A 7,804-nucleotide genomic window follows, 5' to 3' on the forward strand; every position below is an offset into this window, starting at 1 on the left:
ATACAGAGGGTGGGAGCTTTCCTACTAATCTGCTACATGTTCAGTGTGAGTATAGTGTGTATAATGTGTAAATGGCTCATGTGGATGCAATGTAAATTATTCGGTTGAGTTTTTCTCTACATGTTAGTAGAGATATTGGTTGGAATTGTTCAGAGAGAAGAGTTTAACACTGGTTATAGCTTGTAGAAATATGGTGGACTCTCCTCAATTATCTTGAAATTAGTGTGTTTCAGTGTATAATTAAAGGAGCTATTATGTCTAAAACGAGCTCTGTCCAGATTACTTTGGGGCAAGCTGAGCACGAATTTGGACAAAGTAGATATTTAACTAAGAAGAAACACCATGCCACGCTCTCTGCAGCACAGTTTTCCCTTCTCCAACAAACTGAGGCTGGTTTTCATTCCCTTGCATGAGAAAAAGGTACACATGTCCCTTAATGCATCTTTATCCTTGGTCTAAGCTTGTGAGCACAAGACCTTGGCAACATGCGGTAAGGAACAGAGAAAAACCTTGGGGCAACACAAAGATGTCCTGTGTTCTCCGCAGAAAGGAGAAAGAGTGCCTCTGATGCTTTATGTGAGTGTGACTGTATTTTTCTGGGGTTATAAATAGATAGTATTCAGTGGTTAAATAAGAGGCTTGTGGTGCCAGGGGAAAAACCCTCTCTGTCTTCTCTGCCCCCTCTCTGACTGTGTGCTTTAAACTCCGAAAAATAAATCCCGCGTGGAACCAAAGCCGCTACCTGTGAAGGTATTTAACCAAAATTAGACTCAGAGCTCACACTGTCTCTGTTTTGTTTTGTTTTTATGGTGGAGGTAATAAATGGTTACAATAGTCTAAATACAACCTCATCTCTTTCACATGGTGTGTGCAGCAGTTTCTGTTCCCTTCCTCTGCCTGGTCTGATGGAGTGATGAGGATCATGGGATTTCTGCAGAGCTCAGAGAAACTGTGCAGCAATTGGCTTCCTTAAGTTTAGAAAGTGAAGGGTCAAGTAGAGCTGCAGCTGCCAATTCCTTTAGTAATCTAGCTTCGTCCAGTTTGTTTTGCTATCGAAGCTAACGTTAGCTAATGAGCTACAAAGTTAGCGTTACAGAGAAATCCAATATTCCTATTAATACCTCCCCAGTTTTGCCTCCATTTAACAAACTGACGTCATCTACGCTTTTTCTTTATTAAAGAGCAATGGTAAATATACAAAAAATAATATTGCACAGGTCTCTGCCACTCAGAGATGCGGACGCCAGCTGGAGAAAGATCCTTCACTTAGCAGCTGTAGCAACTTGAATACAGCCAGCACTGGGAGACCTTCATCTTAAGCAGCAATCATATTGATTCTTATGTTAAATGCTAACGTTAATGTTCCCTTGTGTGCGTCAGCTGCGAGGACCGGATGCTTTCTGTTGAGATGCTGAAGCATTGACGTGGTGCTATTGTAGCAGGCTAGTTAGGTTAACAATAGACTCACGATACAGAGTTTTGATTTTGTTTCAGCTTGAATTTACACCAAGCTTTGAACACCGTCTGTCATTTTCTCTGGGCTGTCTTCTCTTGGCACCTCACCGTTTTCTCTCTCTCCTCCTTTCTTTTGCAATGTTGCCATCATCAAATCACGTCACCTGTGTACAGCGTCAACAAAACCCAGAGTTTATATGAAGCTGTATGGGTTACACAAAGCTTTACAGAATTTGCAGCCAAGAGTTTTAGGAGCAATAGTTTCAGCCCTGGGTACAAGGCCAGTTACGCTCTAACTACACTTTGTGTATCTGTGGGTTTTAAATTGAATTTGGGTGCGGTGGTGCACTAACAAATTGTCTTGCCACTACTCTTTAAAAAACAATTTCTGTTGTTGGAACATGCAGGTCCCGCTACTTTATATTGTCATAACTAATCCAACATCACATTGATGTTGTTTACTGCTAACCTGTTATCAAATTATTTTTCCAAGGTTTCTCACACAAAGCATCGGCTGATGGTCAATAAATGTCTCTTCTCATTTTTTTGGAAATCCATGCAATTTCCCTAAATCTGATTATTGTCTTGGTGATAGGCTCCTTGGAAACATGCATCAGACATCAGCAGTCTCTTTGTTTTTGCCATGTCAGATCAGGAAAAATGAGCCTTCTGCTGTTGGACCTTTTCTAGTCTGATGGATCTTCTTGTATTAAAAGAAAACCCTGAAATGATTTTGCTGTTCATGCTGCTTCCATGTATATGTAACGGGGTAATAACAACAACAAACGAACGTTGCAGTTTTATTGTGTCTTTTAACCATTAGACGACCCAGATTCACTTGCAGTTGATATTTTCTATACATATAAGTTTCCTGAGTTGCTTCAATGTGATGTTTTGTTGCCAGCAAGCAGCTTTTTAGTAACTGAGTGTTAATGCAACAACAAACATTTTGGTTTACTTGATTTCTCTACATAATCTCTATTGTTTCTTTATATTGAGCTTATATTTTTCTCGCACAATTAAAAAACTTCATAAAAGTTTTACAGACCGTATTTATGAACAGTAGCTTAGTTTATAGTAAACACTCCTACAGTCCTTGTGTGCCAAATGAGTTTCTAAGCTCACTGTGGAGGCCGATCCACAGGGGCCACCCATGTAAACTGCTGCTCAGCATAAACAACATGGCTCCCCTCTTTGTTTAAGCCCTCCACTTTCAAATTAATAATCTAAATGAACATAATTAACCCACGAGCAAAGGGCCAACAAGGTATAGCAGTGTGTAACTGTGCAGTGTAGAGTGTTGTGTTCAAGTGTTATTCAAAGAAAAGTCAGATTTTAGGACTTTGCATGATGGGAAACAGAAGTAAAAATTAATACAGTGTATGAAGTAGGAGTGGGCATCACCACCGATGTGAAGAGACTCCTGGCTCCATCATTTTGAAGGCTTTGATGAATGTTTCTCTCTGTTGGCCTTTAGCAGGAGCAACTGCTTACATTTTTCCAAAGGTGTAGAGGAGCGGAGGGGAAAGACTGACGGAGAAGGGTGATTTGTTACAGAGCACATGTAAGTGCTGTTGTAAATCCACAGTGTTCACATCATTAGGACCACCAGTAATATTATGACTCACAAATGATTTGCTTCGCCCTTTTGCATAATCCACGCCTCAGCCAGTGAATCAAATGTGTTTAGTAAAGTGAAATCAATAAGGGATGACTGGTTGGACTTGGATCGTCTCTGTAAGTGTGTTTCACAGGAGGAGCAGGTGGTCCTAATATTTCTTGATTCTCAGTGAGGGTTGTGCCAGTTTCCTCCAAGAGGACTGAGGTATCGTGTTAATGCCTTCTTTCCTCCTGGTAGACGAAGCTGCCCAACTGTAAAACAGTTGATCTGGAATCCTAATTGCAGATGTTTGTGTTGCTTTAGAGTTAGATATATTCCCTTTAGAGCGTGCCAAGGTCGACGTATTACACTGAGGACTAGGTAAAATGATGGCTGACGGAGTAGGAATGATTTACAGCCTGTGCTTACGTCTTGTTTCAGCTATTTCTTTACTTCTGTCTCTTGTCACTGTCATTCATGAGGGTGACTTCTTCCTTTTTTCTGACGATACAATTGATTGTCCACTTGGTTACTTCATGGTGTGGGTCCATTTGGTCTGCACAGCTTGGCCAAACTCCCCGTCCCCACTTGATTGTTTTGGAAGCGCAGAGTCAAGTCGATGCCAAGTCATTATAGCAGAGATCTCAGCAGTCTCACAGCCCCTGAAGTCCACAGGTGGTCCGGCTGTGTAAAGTAGGGGAGTTTAGAGAGAAGACTTTACGAGAGTTTATCTGGTGAAATACACTCAGAGCACTGAGGTTTACGATGAAGGAAAATCTGGATTTATGCTGTTGAAATGGATTTCTCTTTGACTGAAAGTGAGTCTTTACTCTCACTTAGAAAAATGAAGACCTGTTTGAGGCTTTTGCAGCAGAAGAGCGAGGGGTGGGGGGAAGATCCATACAGCAAAGTAGTGCAATATTGTGGCATTATCGTATCGTCACACAGTGCTGAGAATCTATTTTTTTAATATACAAATACAAATTACCTACATTAGCAGCTACCTTCAGCTCTTTTTTCATGAGTACAGCTACGGCACTCAGCCCTCCTCACCTGTCGTGCTTATGGTCGTCCTGTTACGCCTGGCACTCTGGTCAACCAGCTCTTGGCTACTGGCTATCAACTCCCAGCTCAACGTCATTGAAATACTGCGCTTCAAAACTACCCAAGCTCAACAATAACCCCACTCCTCTCCACCATCAAAACTCTTGGGCTGCTGCGGCGGCCCAGATACATCCACAGATGCTCCCTTCGCAAGTTTGTTCATTACCAGACCGGTCATTCCATCCTGTCACTCTGGTCAGCTGAGCGTTCTGTCCTTTGGGGACATAATTAGAGTTGAAAAAAGGTCATAAATCAAAGTATATCGCAATACCATTGTATCACGACTTGAGTATCGTGATATTATCGCATCATGGATCCTCAGGTTATACTCACCCAAACAAGAACCCCCAGAGGGGGAAATAAGGCAAAGGAAAGAGTGAGTTACAGTTGGATGTTAACAGAACACCTCTGAGGAATACTTATGTCAAAACTCAGTGATCATTCTTGCTTGTTTGTGTTCTGCCTTTGAAAGTATATTGAAGTCTACAGATTTGTAACTTGCCTCTATATTCATTTACATGTAAATAGAACTTTTTTCAATCTGCTTTTGCAATGAACAGGATGCAAGTAAGGTTCAACATTTTTTTCTGTGCGAGACTTTCAGAGCCTTTTCTTGCTTAGTAAGTTTTGTCACGTTACTGATGTGCACTAGGACGGGTCCCTGCATCCACAGGCCCTTTTTTAAAAATGTTTTTTGACTACCCGAAATGTCGAAACCAGGCGTCTCACTTCCCCCCACAGAAACAGAGGTTATTGTTTTCAAAATATTTAAATGTTCCACTTCCAGAATCACAAAGTAGAGCAGCTCATCAAGAACTGCTGAGAAAAACTGTTCCATATGCAATTTTATGCAGCCGTGAAGGCAAATGTTTTCCATATTACAGCAGGACTGAGGAGTTTGTTATTATCAGTGTCAGGTAATGAGTAGAGGAGGAAAGTACAAATTCAGTGTTGCACTTCTCTGAAGTTGCAGACACATGAAAGACAGATTTATATCTTGACTTTTTGTCCTTGGTATCAGCCAAGCTTAGAGTACACTTGGTCCTACGCTTCCATGATGCAGTCCGTGCTTTAATACACCTGCCAGCTTTCTAAATGCCCACTTCTTTCAAACCCCACGCCTCCAATTTCTAAGGTTTTTAAATGGAATACATGTTCTTTACGAGTATATGAAAACCTTTTACCACAACTGCAAGTTTAAAGCCCATGCCGATATGACCCTGACAACATCATCAAGGGTATTATTTCAAGCCGTTAATGTAAGAGCCACGGAGGACTTCACACAGCTGTTTCTTTTACAGCTGGGGTAACGCTCCTTATAGGACTGGGCAATATGAAGATATTTTATCATTACCGAGATACGAGACTACATATCGTCTTTTGTCTTATGACGTTTTCCTGGTGGGGAAACAACAATAGTCATTCCTACATTGTTGTTCCATCAGACAGGGTATTTGGTCAGAAATGTTGTCATGTTCGATTCTGTCTTCCAGTCCTAGCATCAATGAGATGCTTTTGAGGGAACTCTAGGAACTTTAGGACATGTCGCCCAGCCCTAGCCCCTTATGACATGTGAAGCAAGCTCGTCTAAAGTCAGTGGAGAGATCCTTTAACTTGAGTGATAATTGCAGTCACCAATAAAGCTTCCAAATTTTGGATGAAAATGGTACTTTCAGGCTACTTTGATCATATAAAGAAAAAGAATGACGAGATCAGACATGCGTTCACAACTGAAGGATCTTTGTTACAGATGAACTGTAGATGTAAGAAGTATCGTTCCCAACAACCCAGAGAGGTGCCTGATTTATCCGAGGGACGTTAATCTACAAAGGCAGGTTAGGAGTCATGCTTGTTAAGGTGGTAGTTTTACGGTCGATCATTTGTCTCTCCAGCGGGGCGACAGAGGGTCGTTTAAGGTTCATGCAGTCATCTGTGTGGCCCTGTGGATCCAGTGTCACCAGTAAATGCCTCACTGCAATTACACAGCTACCACTTTTATGACTGCAGGGACTTCGGGTTCAACTTTATGTGAACTCTCAAGCCATATGGTACAGAGTCGCGCATTCATGTATATGCATGTGTACAGAGACGGCGCTTTTCTCTGGCATTTTCTCCCACCGTACCAAAAGTGTACTAGACTGTGACCTCATCACTTGTACTGTCAGACAGCGACCAGACAGCAAGTTACCAAGAGTCCGTTCATTTCCCATCAGGCTTGGAGAGTAGTAAAATATGGATATAAAGTCTCAGACATCTTCCAGCAGACGTTTAGAAGTCTGGATTTGAGTTCATGGCTCGCTGCCATCTTGTCAGTTTGGAGAGCCAGAAAATCCAAACTGGGCTGTAGGGTTTTAGGCCAAATATTCCCTCAGAACAGTTTAAGCTTTTACATTTTCTTAATGGATGATCATTTAAAAAATCAACAGGACGTACATTACAGGACATCTTTTTTTGTTTTGTTAAGAGAAGTTGAGGTTTTTCCATTGACTTCCATATACTTTACAGCCATTTAAAGGCCCACAGTTCACAACCACATTTATGTGAAAGCCTAAAAGAATACATATTTTCAAAAACAGTGATTTAGAAATGGTTTTAAAGTCACTTTATTGACTTTACTTCTGCTCACTGCCTGATTATGATGCATGGTTTGCTTGCTCAGAAAGTTGGGACCATTGCATGGATGCAATCAGAGCCTCCTGCGCTACAGTCAGGTATAATGGAGAAAAAAACACTTCCCTCATCAGTCTAGCTCTCATCCTGAGACACTCATCCTGCCACCCTCTTCCTCCTTCTCCTCCTCTCCACTAGTCTTAAGTGTAATCACAAGGGTCTTGCCAGTCACTGAGAGACCTTCCTTCCTTGATGTCGACGGATTTAGAGCAGGGGATTCTGGGATGCCGGAGGGTGCCTCACGGTGCAGGATTGGCCACTTGGCCGCTGATGTTGGAGACAAGCTTTGATTCCGACATCCATTAATGAGAACACAGTGGCCAAGTGGGCAGTGAGCTGTCCACTCTTCTCAGTATCTCTCTCTTTTCTGTAACTGGGAGGAAAGAGACGGAGCACTTTTCTCTTAGAAGATGGGAAAGACTTTAATGCCACCAATTCGATTTTTTTTTTTACCTGTTTAAGACTTAAAAGAAGCTAAGAAATAGTGAATTACAACATCATCAATGTAGATATACACTTACTAGCCACTTTATTAGGTACATCTTGCTAGTACCAGGTTGGACCCCTTTTGCCTTCAGAACTTATTGGTGTCATAGATTCAACAAGGTGCTGGAAACATTCCTCAGAGATTTTGGTCCATATTGACATGATGACATCACACAGTTCCTGCAGATTTGTCGGCTGCACATCCATGATGTGAATCTCCCGTTCCACCACATCCCAAAGGTGCTCTATTGGACTGAGATCTGGTGACTGTGGAGGTCACTGGAGAACAGTGAACTCATTGTCATGTTCAAGAAACCAGTTTGAGATGATTTGAGCTTTGTGACATGGTGCGTTATCCTGCTGGAAGTAGCCATCAGAAGATGGGTACACTGTGGTCATAAAGGGATGGACACGGTCAGCATCAATATTCAGGTAGGCTGTGGTGTTTAAACCATGCTCAGTTGGTACTAAGGGGCCCAAAGTGTGCCA

General features: G+C 41.9%; 1 protein-coding gene across 2 annotated transcripts in view; it reads left to right on the top strand.

Moving 5' to 3' along the window:
- Positions 1 to 7,804, top strand: part of LOC126397901 (matrix metalloproteinase-16-like) — a 93,568-nt gene that overhangs the window by 66,425 nt on the left and 19,339 nt on the right. The gene's annotated exons all lie outside the window — the stretch shown is intronic.

This window comes from Epinephelus moara, chromosome 11, assembly GCF_006386435.1.
Source record: "Epinephelus moara isolate mb chromosome 11, YSFRI_EMoa_1.0, whole genome shotgun sequence".
NCBI classification, from domain to species: Eukaryota; Metazoa; Chordata; class Actinopteri; order Perciformes; family Serranidae; genus Epinephelus; species Epinephelus moara.